This window comes from Rhinolophus sinicus, chromosome 17, assembly GCF_057876585.1.
Source record: "Rhinolophus sinicus isolate RSI-liver-muscle chromosome 17, RSI-T2T, whole genome shotgun sequence".
In the NCBI taxonomy this organism is placed as follows: domain Eukaryota; kingdom Metazoa; phylum Chordata; class Mammalia; order Chiroptera; family Rhinolophidae; genus Rhinolophus; species Rhinolophus sinicus.
In genome coordinates, this window is record NC_142517.1 from 69,589,142 (window position 1) to 69,606,670 (window position 17,529).

The 17,529-nt window shown below is 44.7% G+C and overlaps 1 protein-coding gene across 6 annotated transcripts in view; it reads right to left on the reverse strand.

Moving 5' to 3' along the window:
• The window catches only part of BOC (BOC cell adhesion associated, oncogene regulated), a 75,622-nt gene that overhangs the window by 42,412 nt on the left and 15,681 nt on the right, over window positions 1-17,529 (reverse strand). Inside the window, exon 1 of one of the 6 annotated variants that reach the window (XM_074331879.2) lies at window positions 12,702-12,820. The exons of the other annotated variants lie outside the window; for them this stretch is intronic. The gene's annotated coding sequence lies outside the window, so the exon portion shown is untranslated. Of the gene's footprint in view, window positions 1-12,701; window positions 12,821-17,529 lie in introns of those variants that run through there. 6 annotated transcript variants of the gene reach the window in all.

Sequence of the window (17,529 nt, forward strand, 5' to 3'; positions counted from 1 at the left end):
TCCACTGGTTGGGAGGGGCTAGCTACAGGAAAAAAGAAATCTTTACCTAACTCTGAATAACATTTTTTGCATGTTCCCAATTCTGTAGAGTAAGATTCATCTTTCCCAACTATCTTTGAAGGCAGAGAGAGGTTTTGCTCCTAGATGGTGATGCAAAGTGACTGGGGTTGAGTGCTGGCTGCTCCATAGCCTCAGGAAAGATGCTCGTATTTCTGCAAAGAGGAGCGGCATTGGGGGAAATATTGGGGAAACAAGTGAATTATCAAGGGGCTAAATATGTGAATTTGGATAGACTTGGGAGAAGGAATTAAGAAAGGTCATTTTTACTTAAAAGGTTGTTCTTTTACCCACAGACCAAATTAAAGGGAAACATTTTAAATTAGGAGGGAACCTCAGAGAAAATAAAATAATAGCTTAGAATAATGCCTAATGGGTACTGAGTGTTAGGAAGGAGGAAAGAGGCACTAAGTGATTTGCAGAAGGTCTCCCAGCTAATTAAGAAGGGAGACTTAGGGGGACAAGTCAGGTCTGACTCTTAGCACAGTGCTCTTTCTACTACCCTGACATTACCTCCCAACAAACTGCTCCTGGGGTCATGTTAACCAACTGCTTAGAACTGCTTTGAGAACTAAATTTGCGATGTTTTTGAATTTACTTTCTTATGCATAAAAAAACATTCCGTGGATCATTATCTGTAAGAGTAACGTTCTCTGTGTGGTCCTTTTCATTTTTTTACTATTTACATCCTAATCTAGAGCAGTCTGTTGCTGTCCTTCACACAAATGCCTTCAACAGAATTTTCTGCAGTGATGAAGACATTGTATATTTGTGCTGCCCAGAACACTAGCCACTTGCCATCTGCGGCTATTAAATCCTTGACGTGTGGCTAATGTGACTGAGAAATGGCATTTTTAATTTGAATGGTCACATAAGCGTAATGGTTACCACACTGGACAGCACAGTTCTAGGCTAACATCTGGAGCATCTACCCAGACCACCGTGAGGTCAAACAAGGAAGAATAACAAGGGTTTGATGCTCTTAAGTATGAGCCATGCTTTAGCCAGCCTCTAAACATGTCTAGGTTAGTTCTTATTCAACTTTTGTGTATGAGTTTTCTATTTAAAAACTGTGTATTTTGATTTTGTTATTATTGAGAAGAAAAAATACTGTGATCTGCTACACAAGACAGCATGCAAAGCACTGCAATAGAAAATGAACTCAGTCCCGAGATGCTTAAAGCAAAACGTGGGACATAAGGCAGCTAGTGCTCAACAGATATCCATAAGCTCCTCATTTCCCAGCCTCCTTGGCGTGAGCTTAGGGTCATGTGATTAGTCCTGGCCAACGAACAGGTCATGTGTCACTTTCCAACCAACACGGTTAAGAGAGTTCTCCCTTCTCCAGTCCCGGTGACCACATGTCACAGGTTTCAGAAGGTGTAACTACCAAGATGGAAGAAGGCAGTGCAATTTATGCCAGGAGAAGAAGAAAACCTTTGTTGCACAAAACCATTGAAGTCTTCGGATCATGTAACCAACTCATGTAATATCTTTGATATCTTAACTGATCACCAATTCAGTCTCAACTGGGAAATAGAAAATGAGAGCAGAGAGAGCATTTTCAATTTTGAGTCTTTGGGAAGGGTTTTCTGGATATAGGATTTGAAACTGGGCCATCTGGAATATGCACGTGTAAGGAGATGCAGGGCACTGCCGGAAGGTGACGGTGACCTGGTGGGAGTGGTGCATCAAGCATCTGGCTGTCACAGAAGGTTTATCTGGAACAGTAGTCTCCATATTTTTCTGATCTTACTCCCTTATGAGTAAAATATCCTGGGCAAATCTCCCCAATACACGCATGTGTACTTATAAATTAAGTGCACGTATTGCTGAACTACAACTTTAAAAAGTATAGGTAAAAATGAAACCATATTTTAAGGGCTTGTTTATCATGGTTGTTTTACAATATCATTAAGCTAATACTTTAAGACTGAATGCCTATTTAGAATTACGTTGATCACTAATGACACGAATGTAATCTCTTTCAAATAGTCTGCTTGAATGTTAATTATTTTGTTGACTTCTCATCAGATGTGATTCCATTATCATTGTTTTCACTTCCTAATGTGGCTTGAAAAGGGCTAGCTCTGCCTTTTCCTCCTGTTGGCATGTGCTTGGATTATCAGCATCCTCTTCAACCCACAGTTTCTTTGTAGCAATCTCTTTAAGCCACTTGTACTTTTGTGAGAGTTAATTTAGTTAAAACTAAATAATATAATCTGTAAATCCACTTAACAGAGAACAGGAAAACTGAAGAGTGAATGCACAAGTGAGTGAGGTCCCCACTGCCAAGCCCTTCACCACAGTGGAGCTCTCTTGCTACTGTTAGGACAAATCACGGCCAGACATACTGACTAAAAGGTAATCACTGTCAATCCCGGTATTAAACAGCAGGAAAGCTTAATTTTTTTTTTCCCTATTCCTTTTTTAGATAGAAATAAACATTAAGGGAATCTCCAACATTTTCTTCTAGTGTCCCAGTGGAATTTCTTGTATTTCCCTTTAGAAACTTGCATCCCACTTTGGAGACTATTCTAGAAGAAGGAAAACAGGCAAGGTAGGAAACTGAGGTTGTGTCATGCTATGGAAGACTACGAAAAAGTTTGAAATTAACAGCGTGGGGGGAACAACTGATGGTTTTTGAGAATGGCATGCATGATAAAAGTGACATTTGGGGTAGATGGGCCAAACCTGGGCTTTTCATTTTCACTGAACCCAAAATTTATAACAAGCTCTAACAAACATGGACAGAGTCTATTTCCACTCAGGTAGGTGGGACCCCTCACTGTCCAGGCCAGGGGAAAGGAGCCTGGACACAGCATCTTGGCTCTGGGGAGGAATCCCCCAGAGAGAGAAACTACGTCTGCCTCTGAGAAAAGGGAAGGTCTGGTCTCTTGATTAGCCCACTGGACAAATCTAGTCTTCTGCCACCTCAACCACTTGAGACAAAAGTTACTGGGGAGTCTCATTTCTTTGTCACACATACCCGTTCCTGAAAATGGCCTCATTTCTTTAAAGATATTTTTTTAAAAATCCACCCATAGAGACAAAGGGGGGAACCCCACAAACCTTTATTGCTAAACTGGAAAAATAAAAGAGAGAAAAGGAAAACCACTTCCTTTCTTCTACACTCCATTCTCAATCCCCCCACCCCTATTCCATATAAATTCAATTTGACAACCCTGCTAATTGGATAAACGCAGCTCCTACACTCCTGGAAAGCCATTCCCTTTTCTTTCTTTCTTTCTTTTTTTTTGTTTTTGGAGAGCTCAAAACAGGGTGATTGTGCTGTTCTTTAACACGAATTCCATCTGCTTTATTTCTGTCTCTCCATTCACCGCTCCTCTTGAATATTTATGAAGCCTTCCCTCCTGCCTATCCCCTTTCCACCCCACCTCCACCCGCCTTCTTCCCTCAACCTCCCTCTCCCCACTCTGCCTCCCTTTCTCTCTGAGACTGATAAAAACCTTCCAAATGGCCCCCCCTCCTTGCTTTAGATAAACACAGGCAGTGTCAAGTGTGAGGAGTAGGGGGAGGTGGGAAGGGGGTTCAACTGCCAGTCAAGCCCCCGGCCTTCAGTGAGGCCCAGGGGCCTACCCTAATCTGCTGCATGCTTGCCATATGGGGGCTGTGTTGCCCCGGGAAACACTAACAGGCAGAACGGAGCTTAATAGAGTCCATATTCATTGTAATGCAGTGAGATAGCTCAAGGCACCAGTGCCCCTTCAGTTCAGTTTCATTCTTCTGTTTCCCTCTTTCTTTCTGTTTTTCCTCCTGTTTTCTTTCTTTCTTCCTTTCGAAAGGACCAGGTCCCCAAAAAGCTATAATATGGAGAGGCCTGGGCTGGCAGGAAAGCAGAACTTTATTTGGGGTTAGGAGTGAGGAAGATGATGGTGGTGTTGGGGTCAGGGCTGAGGCTGACAAGAAGTAAGTGGGAGCTCCCAGGAGAGCAGAATGCAGAGAGGGGTACATATCAGCACAAGGGTGGAGCTCAGAGCGTGTGGTATTGCATACGTGCTGGTGTGCCCGGGCTTGAGTTTGTGTACGTGTGTAAGGGAGTGTGGAGGGTACGTATGGTCCATCAGGGCCCTGGAGCACGGAAAACTTCACGTTTATTCAGCCACCTATGGATGCCTACATATCCCAACACTACCCCATCTCTAATCCCAGTCACTGTAAGGCCATAAAAGCCAGTGACACCTACCTCCCAATGTATTAGGCCAGTGACCAATTCCCAGCTCTTCACAGTTGCCTTGAAAAGTCACAAGTGTGTAATGGGATGAAATCACTTTAGAAATGAATCCCTGGAGGAGCCTAAGACCCCACAGCCTGCCAAGTTGGGGCCTTTTTCCTCCTCTGGCTAATCTGGACTGAGGGAAGAGGTGACAGTTGTGGTCCGACACAGCGCCAAACTAAGGGCATATGGGTCCTCTTTGCATTAAGAGAGCGGGCTGTCTAGCAGATGAGGTCTTGTCATAAGTATATCTGCTGAAGTGAGACATAGTCTCCCTGAGGTCAGAGGTGACCTTTCCCCAGGGTCTATAAGAAAAGAGGGCAGAGAATGTCGGAAGGAAATAGAGTACATTTCTCCCAACTTCTCAGAAAAAGTAAAAGTGGTAACCAAGATGCTGTGAAAGTCCTCAAAGAATGAAGAATCCGTTTCATAAACTGTGAAACAAAGATATTTGTTCCGTGACTGTAAAAATCTCCCATCTAAAATCAAGATGGAAAAGAAAAGAAAAACTACAAAAACTTTCATATACTCTCCTACAGTTGAAACTTTAATTCCATGGTGTCTGGCACATAGGAAAAGCTCAATAAATGGTTTCTGAGTGAACCATATACAGAGGGGGGCCAAAAATATATACATACACATTTTAAGAAAGGAAATAACTGTATTAAAATTGTAATACTTACTATACACCAATACAAAAGATGAATACACGTCGTGTGTATACATTTTTTTTGGCACCCCCGGTATATGCTCCTACAATTGTATTATTGCTGACCAAGAACTTGAAATTCTTTACCCAACTGACCACTACCATCAGGGGTCAAACAGGTGGCAATGACTTTAACAGAAGCAAAATGGTCCTGCAAAGGTGCAGTAATGCCCCTAACACTGTGATGCCAGGATCCACTACAATCTGTAGAGGGCTCTGTTATTCGCCTTGTCCAACGCCAAATGCAGGCAGGCTGTCAGATAAAATGGCTCAAACCAAAGCTAGTTGTGGTTTGGTCTTTTTGCCTTCCAAACTTGATATAGTCTACTTTCCTTGCTTTTACCCCATTGAGATGCATCATACATCTGTGGTTTCCGAAGCTCAACCCAGGGGAAACCACCTGTAGGAGAGTTTATGAAAGTTCTTATAATTTTTCTTTGCCTCTACTTACTCTCTTGATTTTAAGGCCCTATATCCAAGCAACTCCACAGCAGATGGTACAGTGGATTTTCAAGAGCCAGACACAATTTCAATTCCTGGCTTTCAAACCTAAATAGCATTTGGTTACCTGAAATGTCACCCAGAAGCCAGCCTCAGTACCATATCCATTTACATCCATTAGGGACCCATAAAGGCAGTCATGCCTCTTCCTGAGGATTCCAGAGTAGATGAAGACAGACAACGGAGCAGGGTCTTAGAGGACTGAGAGCACTTACCCTCCCCAAAGCAGAAGCTTTCCCCTCCAACTTATCTTTTGTCTGCGTAGTCCTATTCCCAGTTGTTCTGCCACCAGCATATTGCACGTGTTGCAGAGACCTGCTCCACAAAGGAGCAAGTAAAAACACTGAGAGCTCCACTGCGTGCCTGTCCTGGAGAACCATGGTCGCTCAGCAGGGCAGCCAAGCTCTTCCCAGCCTTCCCTACAGTAAGCAGTTGCTCAGTAATCTTACCACCGATGTATGTGATGTGATGAGAACCAGAATGGCCAACTCCTAAAGAAAGCAGGGACTGCTACTCTAGTCTAGACCAAATGCCTGCCTTTCATTTCCCTGCTCATGACCTACTTATAAAAACATATACTCAAACTTATCTATTCTTCCCTAAAACCATGTTGATATTTACTGCCCACTCAGGTGCCCAAACTTGGACTCACCTTGTCTCCTGGCTCCCCAGATGCCCCACCCCAGGATCTGACCAGTCCTACTGACTCCAACTTTCACATCAGCAGCCAGAGAAACACAGTGCAATAGAAATACCGTGCAAGCCCCAGGTATCACTTAAAACTTTCTAGTAGCCACATTTGAAAAAATAAGTGCAAGTCGTTTTGGTAATATCTTTTAACACAACACATTCAAAATAGTAGCACTTTAATATACAATCAATACAAAAATTATTAATGAGGTTCTTTGTATTTTGTTTCATACTAAGTCTTCTAAACCTAGTGTGGATTTTATATTTACTACCAATCCCAACTCAGACTAGCCGCATTTCAGGAGCTCAATAGCCACACGTGCTAGTGGCTATTGTACTGGACAGCACAGGTCCAGGACCCCCAAATTTGTTTCCTGACTCCTTCTGTTCCCCATCTCATCATCCTTCACATGGTCCTGGACCATAATCTATGCTCCATCTAACCTGATATAATTCTCACAATGGCCCTGGAAGGTAGGTGCGTGACCAACTCATTTTATAAATGATGAAATTAAAGCTCGGAGTAGTTAGATATTTTGTTCAAGATCACACAGAGAGATGGGACATCAGAGTGGGGATTTGAACCCGGTCCACATGACTTTAAACCCCCTGATTCTTTTGACTTTACCACATATTTCTTTAAGTAAATTATGGCATAATAATTGAATCATTAAGCAACCATTAAAAATGATAATTATAAAGATCAAGTAGCAACATGAAAAATGTTTAAAAGATGGTAAGGAAAAAACATAGCTCTCATTTTGTAAAAAGCATGGAAGCAGTTGTATGACACCTAGCAAGGAATATGAAACAAATAAAAGCAGCTGATTTGAAAACGTGAAGGAATTACGAGGGATTTTCCCACCTTTGAGGTCAGTTGAAAACAAACAAGCAAATAAGCTAACAGACCTGCCTTTGATAGCGCCTCAACTGAGTATGATTAAATAAAGTCCCAACTCCTTCGCATGACCTTCCGGGTTCTTTAAAACGAGGCTGCAGTCAACCTTCCCCATGTCTTCCCCCCACGTGCCCTAAAGCCTGGGCAAGATGCGTTGGCACACCCTCTCCTCCTCCTACCAGAACCCTGTGGTCCTTCTCCCTTCATTCCGTCCCCAGAACTCTGATGTCTCCAGGGACCCCTCATCCCAGTTTCCACAGCACAGTGTACGGCTATTACAACATCGCCTCAGTGATTTGTGGATTTGGTCCTGCATCTGTCTGTAATGTGCCTCTTCCCTCTTCCCCACTGACCCCAGACTGTAAACTTCCTGAAGGCAAAGATATGCGAAATTTATCTTGGGAATCCTAGTACCCAGAAAAGCCTGGGCACATCATAGAGGTGCAGTCAATGTTTGCTGAATTGAACGGTTTATTCCGATTAGAAATGTGGGGCTGAGAAGGAATGTTAACCTGACCCATGGACATATAGAAGGGACACAGAGACACATTGTTATCAGTGGTTTTTCTAGGGGAAAAGGACAGCAACTGCGGCCTTTATTTTCTAAACCAAATAGCCCCTAGATCAGTAGAGGCAGCCCTGGAGGGAAGGGCCTGTCAGAAGTCAGTGTCCCATAGCATGCTCCTATGGCTTGGGGTTTCATTCAAGGACTTCTTTGTTTTCCTTCTTATGTCTTCTCCCAAAACAAACACCCAACTACGCTTGAGACTTCAGGCTTCCTGCAGCCACTGGACTGCAGGCAATCTAATCTAGGATTATACCATGATTAGGTATTATCTCGCCAAAATCAACATGGGCCTGAGCTGGAGACCAGGATGGAAAGAAGCAGACAGAGAGGGATGGGAAAAGGAGAAATAAGAACAGCATTGAGTGAGAAAGAGAAGGATGGATTCAGGCCTGAAGAGAGAGCAGGGAGGGTGAGAGTAGAGATGTGGGAAAGGCAACTAAATATGCAGAGCTCCTACTATGTGCCAAGCCCAGTGCTGGGGGCTTCATATATGTCACCACTTATCATCTTCACTACCCAGAGAGTATTATTGTCTCCACTGTACAGATGGGAAAAGAGGTTATCAAAACCCTTCTTGATGCTTTTCACATAAGGATTTTAGAGCTCACCTCCAATTTGTGTTGTAGACATAGCTTCTCTACTAAGTGACAATGTTGGAACTCAACAGGATCCGGTACGAAAAAGCCACCGGCCTTGGGTTTGGATGTGAGCTCTCCCACTTTCACCCTTGGGAGAAAGTGGCTTTGGGGAAACGACCTAATCTCTGAGCCTCAGTTTACCCGTTGTGTAAAGGAGAATGATAACACTTGTTTTGTAGAGCTGTTTAAAAGAGTTAATGAGATTACGTGTGAAAGCAGCCTGGCACACAGCAACCATGCGATAATTCTGGGGGGGGGGACAGGTGTTACGGAATTTTCCTACTAAAAGCCATTCATTTGACGTCTCATTTCACACAGTGGCATTGCTACCTGGTGGGATTTTAGATTAATGTTCTTTAAGATTTAAAGACATGCATTTTAACAACTCCAGACACATGTGAAATCATCTCTCTGCTCATTGTTCCTTATAAGCTCAACAAAGTTTAGCAGTAGACTGGTTTTGTTGCCCTACACACATGCATCAGAAGTTCAAGAAATATTCTTTGTTGGGAAAAACAAACAAACAAACAAACAAAAAAACAGTGACACCCACATTCTATATAGTGTTTTACAGAACCTCACAACAGCCCTGTGGGACAGGCGACCCATAGAGATTGCTATAGTGTTCCCAAGTTTGTGGCAAGATCTAGCTTCTAGCCTGTCAATCTCTACCCAGCGACAGTCAACATTTATATCGCGTAAGCGAACAGCCTCTCTCTGCCACCACCCATCCCACTTGGTTTATGCCCTCTCCACACTCTCCTGATGATGATGATAATAATAATAATTTCTCCATAGTGTCTCTAGTTGTTCAGAGAGAAAGGGAAAAGATCCCTGACAGTAGGTCATTTGGGACAAGAAGTTATAGACAAGTGTTTATGGAAAGGAAAACACACCCCAGTCCCTCTCTGACCCCCACTCCCAGCCCTAGAAAGGAGTTCACCTCTGACCTCACCAGTGAATGCACAAAGGGCAACAAAACCACCTGCTTTTTTCCACCTACCTGTTTCTAATTACAGCCTGTGGCCAGGGCTCTATCCACACAAGTAAACAATGAAGTAAAATGGTAACATACTGACTGGAGAGGGAACAGGAGCATCCACTTCCAAACCTTCTGGAGCTCACAGTAGACAAAAGATCCAATATAAAAACGAGTGAATCAGAACCCCGGTAGACAGCAGACATGAAGTATAGAAACAAACCAGTCCTGCACCCACACGGCACGTAAGGCAGATCTCAACAGCTTTAAGACCTATGTCTTCAGACAAAGAAAAACCAACCCCATTTGACAATTGATCCTTGTGTGAATGCAAACCTCACTGTCATAAGCAGGCTCCGGGAAGAAGGCTGGAACACCGCCTCCACCTGAGGCTGGGACATTGCCTCCACAGAGCCCACTGAAGGCAATGGAGCCCTGAGAAGAACCGATGTATCATCCCAGGGAGCAAGGACGCTCAGTCCACAACATAAACATAGAACCGCAGAAAAGGCATTTTCCCCAAATCATCCAGAAAGGTAACAGGATTTGGCTCAGAAGTGGCATAGGACAAACAAGGGCATTCTGCTTAGTGTTCATACTGGAAGGGCACACAGAACCGCTGCCAACCCAAACATCGCTCCTGGTGAGAGGTACCAGTCCCTGGGTGGGCTTGAGGCAGAATTCAGGTCAGTCCTGCGAACCCACACTGAGCACCCACTGGGTGCCTCACACTGTGCAGAGGGTGAAGGAGACGTAGAGAAAAGCTAGGCACAGTTTCCCATCCTTAAAGACCTTGGAACCTCGTCAACATTCAGCGTTGACAACATCTTTCGGTTATACCAAAATTAAAATGCAGCATGGCCTCAAGGAAAGATCCAAGTCAAAGATAAACTGCAGATTTTACCAAGTATAGGCAAGGAAGTGGAGCATGAGCAGAAGCATCAGAGAAACGGCACTGGAGCACGTGAACACCCCCACACGTGCCCACTCAGGCCCTGCTCCACACAGGTCAGTCCTCCAACAGGGCCCTTGTCACAAGTCCTAAAACAACCCCCTTTTTATCACCCATGTTCACTCCTAGCAAAGTCCTGGAAGATTCGCCCAAGTACATCAGTTAAGGCAGGAAACAGGCTTGGAGCTAATAGAAGTCTAAGAGGACCTCTTAAACCTCAGTGTTGTCACTGTCACTTCTCACTATATAGTAACTTGTTAGTTTGCTATAGTCTCTCTCCTGGACCCATAGCAGATACTCAATGGATGTTTGCTAAGCAGTAGAGACCTGCCTCCAAAATCTTTTCCAAGCCTAATAATTTGATCCTGGGCGTTGGATTTGATGAACCTCATGCAAAGCAGAGCGTGAGAAGGGGAGGGTGATGCGTGAGTGTCTGCTGTCTCTGTTCCTAGCTCCCTCCAGGATCTAGCTTGGGAGCCCACTGGGGTTCTTACTCCGGGGGGAAGGCAGGCAGAACACTGGTCTTCCCTGCTCTAGTGTCTAAGCATGAGGTGAGTGGGGGTGGGCTTGCCAAGGAGCGGGTGTGTGGGGACAGAGCCAGGAGTGCTCTCGGCTTCATGTAAAAAGGTGCTGGCTCAGGTAGTAAATGGCCATCAACTGTGATTGCATGGCCATCAGCTGTGGCTAGTTGGCCGTCAGCTATAACCAGTGAGCCAATGGCCACTAATATAACTGCTGTGGCTACGCTAGCAGAAAATGGGGTCTATCAAGGAGATGGTGGCTGACAAACGTGGACTGCAGTTAGCACGGCGCAGTGAGGGTTGCGGATTGCAGACAAGTGGATGGCAGGTTGCAGGTAGTGTGGCTCCTGCTTCCTGTGTCTCCAACCCAGCCGCCAGCGAGACTATATGGTGTGACTCCTTTACCTATAGATCCGTGGGTGTTCCCTTTTGGCCTCATATATCCTGCGTTCTTATGTGGGTAGCGGGAGCAGAGACCCCGCAGGCCGCCCCACGTGAGAAACGGCGCAGCGAGCAGGGTCTCCCGCATGACAAGGTGGAAGGAGAATGTGAAGAGAAGCAGGCACCAAGGAGACTCACTTCTGTTAGGTAGGCAGGTCCCAGCACCTGCTGGATGCCAGACAGTGGTTACTTGCCCAGCTCTTGTCGTCCTACAGCCCTGCACTTCCCCGAGGAAGCACCATCACACTAATTATTACAGTTCACCTAACTGTAGTTAGGCTTCAGGGATCAGGAATGGCGATCATCTTATTCCCAAGGGCACCTTCAGCCCTACACACAGCTCTCTGTAATTCAGCAAATACCTGTTGAGTGACCTGAGACACAATGGTAAAAGGTCGCAGAAGCGAGGAGAGAGAACTGTAGGCATATACGCATGGTCAAGGAAGAAGCTTTTTCTTAGTGCAAGCTGGGCATTGAGGACACTTTGGGGGTTAAACGACACACTTTGATTTACTCTGTGAGGTAACATAATTACCACCAATTCCAAGTGAGCTGTCACCTGCAGTCATTTGCTATGCCCCTTCCTCATGATGACTGAGCTACCAACGGACCAGGCCCACGTCCACCCCTCTACATGACTCAAAACGGGTCTCAGGTTCTGTGACCCAAAATGAATGAAGATCAGGCCGCTGCTTCTTAGCCTGTCTGGTGCTGGGGCTGATTTAAGCAAATGCTGGGCAAAACCGCCTCCAACTCACCGCGTGCTGGCAAGAAACCAGAATTATTCAAATGAAAAGCTAATCCTTGGGGTAAAATGGCTGAACTGTTGAAGATGGGCCATCAGAAACTACCCCTCTTTAGCTGGCATCACTGCGCTGTGACACAGACAGTCTCTCCTCGACTTTCCTGCAAGCAACACAGCCTCACCCTGAACCATAGGAGGATCCACTCTGACATAGGACAACAAAATCTGTCTCACACAGGGATGCTGAAGGAAGAACCGATGACGTTAGCAAATCATCCAGAATAATGACTGGTACAAAGTCGCTGTTCGATAAATGACAGCAACTTAGTAAATTTGATTGACTCCTTTTTGGGTTACTTTTAGGAGTATGCTGTGTTTTCATTAGTCTGAACCTTGTTGCAGATTTATCCTTAGTATTTCAAAAAAAGAGGTCTGAGAATAGATTATACCTCAGGGGCCAGATACCCCAACCCAGACTTTCCGGGCCTCCTGCTCTGGGCACGTGCAATCACTACCTCTAAGACACACACGCACACACACACACACACACACACACACACACACACGTGCTCACAGCACTCAGCTCCAGCTGGTAAGTGTGCTTTAGAATCATGACAGTTTACTTTCTTTCCCATCTGACCTCATACAAACACACTTTCTTCACCACCTCCCTGACCCCCATATATACACATTCCATCCCCCACCCACCCCAGTCTTTCTCAATTACAAAGCTCTTTTAAACCAACTAAAACTTAAAATAAATACCAATTTGGAAACCTGAAGCACGCTCCAGTCCGTCTGTCAGTCCCTGCCTTCTGCTGGAAGCCCCCAAGTCCTGTCAGCTCTCCCCAACTCGTGAAGCGCAGTGGCCTTGGTGCAAAGCTGGCACACGCAGGGAAAACAAACACATGGAGCCCTGCCAGCTGCGTCAGGCTCCGCTATTTATAGCAGGAGCAAAGTGTGGGGAATTGGAAAAGCTTGAGGGTCAGGAGCAGAGGGGTGGGGATAATTCCAGCCGCTGCTGCCGGGCTCAACCAGCTGCACAGGATCCCCTGCCGAGCGTCTGCCATTCCCAGGTGCAATCCATCCTGGGTATGACTCATACCAGCACTGTGCTGGAGCGAAACCGAAAGTCTCTCAGGGCAGAGGGCCTGCTGTGTCTCTCGCTCAGTTGTGGCCCCAGCATCTATCACATCACCGTGCTTGGCACATAGTAGGAGCACAAGGAGTATTTGTTGATTCAATGAACAAATTTAATTCTCTTCCTGCCTCACTCACAAGGTTACAGATGGAGGACCGGGAGTAAGGAAGTAGAGGCGAGGGTAGTGAGGAATGCCTAACACAGTGCTTCTAACAAGCTATTGGATGGTAAAATGTGCTAGCAAAAATAACTTAGGGAAAAGCTATATTAAGAAAAGCTAATTAGGTGTCTTTATTGCAGGCCTTTTCAGAGCCTTTAAGATGCCATTATGCATCGAGAATCACCAAGAGGGGACGGAGTATGCACGGAAGCCTGAACTCACTTGACCACAGGCCTGGACTTACTTGACGGCATTACTCTGTTTTCTCAGAGTACCATTAGTGAGGGGAACTTGGTCAAATACACTTTGGGAAATGTTGGCCTAAGAGGTTGCTGGAGAATATCCCAAAAGTAATTTGTAAAACAGCATGATCCCATTTTTGTAAATACAAAAATTACATATGAATATGTGGTATACAGTTATTTGGATTGTCATAGGAAAAGATCAAGAGACATTTAAATGTTTACATCAGTTATCTCTGAAGATGAGGAGATTTGTACTTTTCACATTAAACACTTCAGAAATATTCAAAGTGGGTATGTTATCACTTTTGTAATTAAAAAGAAAGCTATTCCCAAATATTATTATGTCATCACCCACTGATTATTTTATCTTCCCATGGGCATAGGGGCCTCATTTCCCAACAACCCCTGGGCCACAAAATGTTGCTCTTCGCCCCATGTGACATCCAAACAGTTTCCTGTATCAAGCTGCAACATTCAACTCCTTTGGCTTGTAAAGAACATCTCCCTTAATTTCAGGATTCTCTTGCTTCCACACAATATGGACAAGTGTTTTGGAAAAAATGAAAACACATTTAATAATGTTAACAACTTTTACAAATTTGAAATTACTTTGTTTAGTAAGTTGTATAAAATATCCACCAAGTACATAGTTTGCTGAAATTATCATGTTAGGCATATAACATTTAAAGACTGCTTTTTTGGTGAAGGGATTAAGAAGTACAAATTGACAGTTACAAAATAGTCACGGGGATGTAAAGTAAAGCATAGGGAATATAGTCAACAATATTGTAATAACTATGTATAGTGCCAGGTGGTTATTAGACTTGTAGGGGGATCACTTCGTAATTTAAATGTGTAACCACTATGCTGTACACCTGAAACAAATATAATATTGAATGTCAACTGTAATTTAAAAAATAAAGACTGCCTGTTTTTCCTGCCAAATTACTAATTTCCCAGTTTAACTGATTTGTAAATGGAATTAAAAGTCACTGAGATTTAGTGAATCCAATAAACCAGGCTTTGTCCCACTATGAGATTAAGGCAAATATTGAGAAGTGGAAGAAATAATCAATCTTAGTATATAACAAAGAAGGTATTTGACCATGTGTTCAGTTACTCTGTGTGAAACAATGTATAGGTATTAGCTAGTCTAACCTCTAAGCAACTCTGTGAGTAGGTAGTATTGTCAATTTCATTTTACAGATGTAGAAATTGAGGTTTAGAGAGATTAAGCATCTTGTTTAAGCCAAAGATTCAAAACCGGGGCTATCTGCTTCCCTTGCCTGCTGGTCTTGGCGTCTGTCCTTGGTAGATTCAAGCAGGTATACAATGAACTATTTTCAAAAAAAAAAAAAAAAAGGAACCTAAAAAGGCTGAAAAGACAACAACATCAGTCTGAGCGGCAGTCGTCACTAGCCACCACATTTCAGGAGGGATCAGGTTGGCAAATCCCACAATGAACTCTGCATCCAGCTCCTGAAGATGTGTTGTCCCCCACCCCACCCAGCGTCAGTCCTGAGGTCTGAATACTTAAATCTCATCCAGAAGTTGGCAGCAGTGCTTTGAGTCTGGACCCAAGTTATATGCACTAGCATGTAGTGAGAGACAAAAAAATTCTTCTACTTCTTACTCTGGCCTCTTTCATCTTACTTGTTATTAGGTTGGTGCACAAGTAATTGCGGATTTTGCAATTATTTTCAACCTTTTAAACCGCAATTACTTGTGTACCAACCTAACAGATCAGAGGTTCCCAACCCTGGCTGCATAGAAGAAGCATCTGGGAACACTAAAACACACCGATGCCTGGGCAGCACCTCAGACAAATTAAGTCAGAGCCTCTGGAGGTGGAGCCAGGCATCAGTATTTTTACATCTCTTTCCTGGAAACTGTAATGTGTAGCCAGGATTGGGAAGCACTGGGTATCTCTGCCATGGCTCCTAGGGTCATTTTGATTAGGAATGTCTGCCAGAAATGCCCTGATGGTACTGGATGCCATGGTTGGAATGGAGACTTTTGCATAAAAATGTTCCCTACTATATTATTTTAAAGAAATTCTTGTCATTTTTAAAGCTATTTTTTTCCCCTCCTCACAAATTTAATATCTTAATATGTTTTAAGGAATAAAACATTTTCTCAAAGCTTCTCTGAGATTTTCCCCATTATTTTCTGGACTTTCAGATTCCTAGTTTTCTCCTCTTCACATAGAAATAAAAACCCAAGAGGAGGCCACCATGGCCAAGATGTCCCACTTTGGAGGCCAAGAGAGGCTCCACAGCAGCAAACGAGATACTCAAGCAGGTCCCTGGACCCAATCTCCCCTGCCACAGGGGCCACCAGCACTTACTTCTGGGAGGTTAACAGGAGACCAAAAGTTTTCCAAGCATACGAGGTCGGACAATTAAGTTCGCAAACTCATCCTAGAAAAAGTGATACATACCTCATTGCTGAATATCACTACGGTCACCTTCGAAGTACTCCCCTTGGGAAGCTATGCACCGATGCCAAAGCCTAGTCCACCCTTCAATGCAATTATGCAACTCTTTTTCTGGAATGGCCATCAGAGCTGTTGTCGTATTTACCCTTGATGTCCTGAATGTCATCAAAATGTCTTCCTTTCACTATTTCCTTTATCTTCAGATAAAGAAAGAAGTCATTGGGGGCCAGATCAGGTGAGTAGGGAGGGTGTTCCAATACAGTTATTTGTTTACTGGCTAAAACCTCCCTCACAGACAGTGCCGTGTGAGCTGGTGCATTGTCGTGATTCAAGAGCCATGAATTGTTAGTGACAAGTTCAGGTCATTTTCATCTAACTTTTTCATGCAGCCTTTTCAGCACTTGCAAATAGTAAACTTGGTTAACTGACCAGTTGGTACAAATTCATAATGAAGAATCCCTCTGATATCAAAAAAGGTTAGCAACATCGTTGCAACAAGTTCACAAACTTAATTGTCAGACCTCCTATATACATTTTAAGGCTTGTACGTCAAAACCTGAAATACCATCAGTGATTTCCTTAACAAAGCCAGGACAGTTTCCAGGGACTCACAGACCACCAGGAAGTAGAACAGGTGTTGGCCACTCAGGGGTCCCACATCTACTTAATACCAGGTCGCATCAGAGGGCTTTGCCGTCACTGGTATCAGCTTTTTGACATCCCAAAGGGTTTACAGTTCAGCCTCTAGCTTCTGGCCTTCCCCAAGGAGATTTTCAGTTTGGTCCCGAGACAGCTCCCCACCCCCACCTTAGAGACGTGGGTCCCACCCAGCCCCTCCCTGCTCTGTGGCCCTCCCACTCCAGGAATGAAGCTGCTATGCCCAACATATACCCAGACTGGTTTCATCTCTTTCCAAATCCATTTTGTGTCTTAACTTCTGCCAAGAATAAAAATTAAAACACTCACACACATCATGCATGTATGGGATGGGAGGTCAGGGCTGGAAGTTTAAACTGAAAAAGGCCAGGCAGATAGTGGGAGGGGCAGGTTGTTGATGAAAGTCAGGGTCTGGAGACTTCCCGGGGGTCTGGGGTGTCTGTCGTGGGCCTTGGCACACCCTGCCTGAGGTCCCTGCTGGCGACACACAGGGTCAGATCTGAGGGGAATTGTTGGCAGCATCTCTCCTCATGGTCCTCAGGCACCCCATTTCATACCCTTTAAACCCCCCAGCCCTGCCCAGAGGGGCATGGAGCAGCTGAGCTGCCAGTACTCCAAAGGCCGGAAGTGAACCCCCTTCCCCAAACTTGGAGGAGCCTGTTCCTTGCCAACTCCACATGAATAAAACAGTACTTTGGAATGACACACAGGCTCTGGCGGTGCAGGCGGCTTGCAGGCTGCTTGTGGCCACCCAGAAAAAAGGGTCTGGAGCTGCAGGCTCCGTTCTCTGAATCCTATCCCACCACACCCAGGGGCTGCAGACGCCTGAATCTGGGAGCCAGACAGACAGCAGCTCCAATCCAGCTCTCTCCTGTTCCCTCCTGGCAAAACCAGGAGCCCGTGCACCATAGAAAGATCACGCCTGAGGCTTCACCCACTCAAGATCCCCCAGG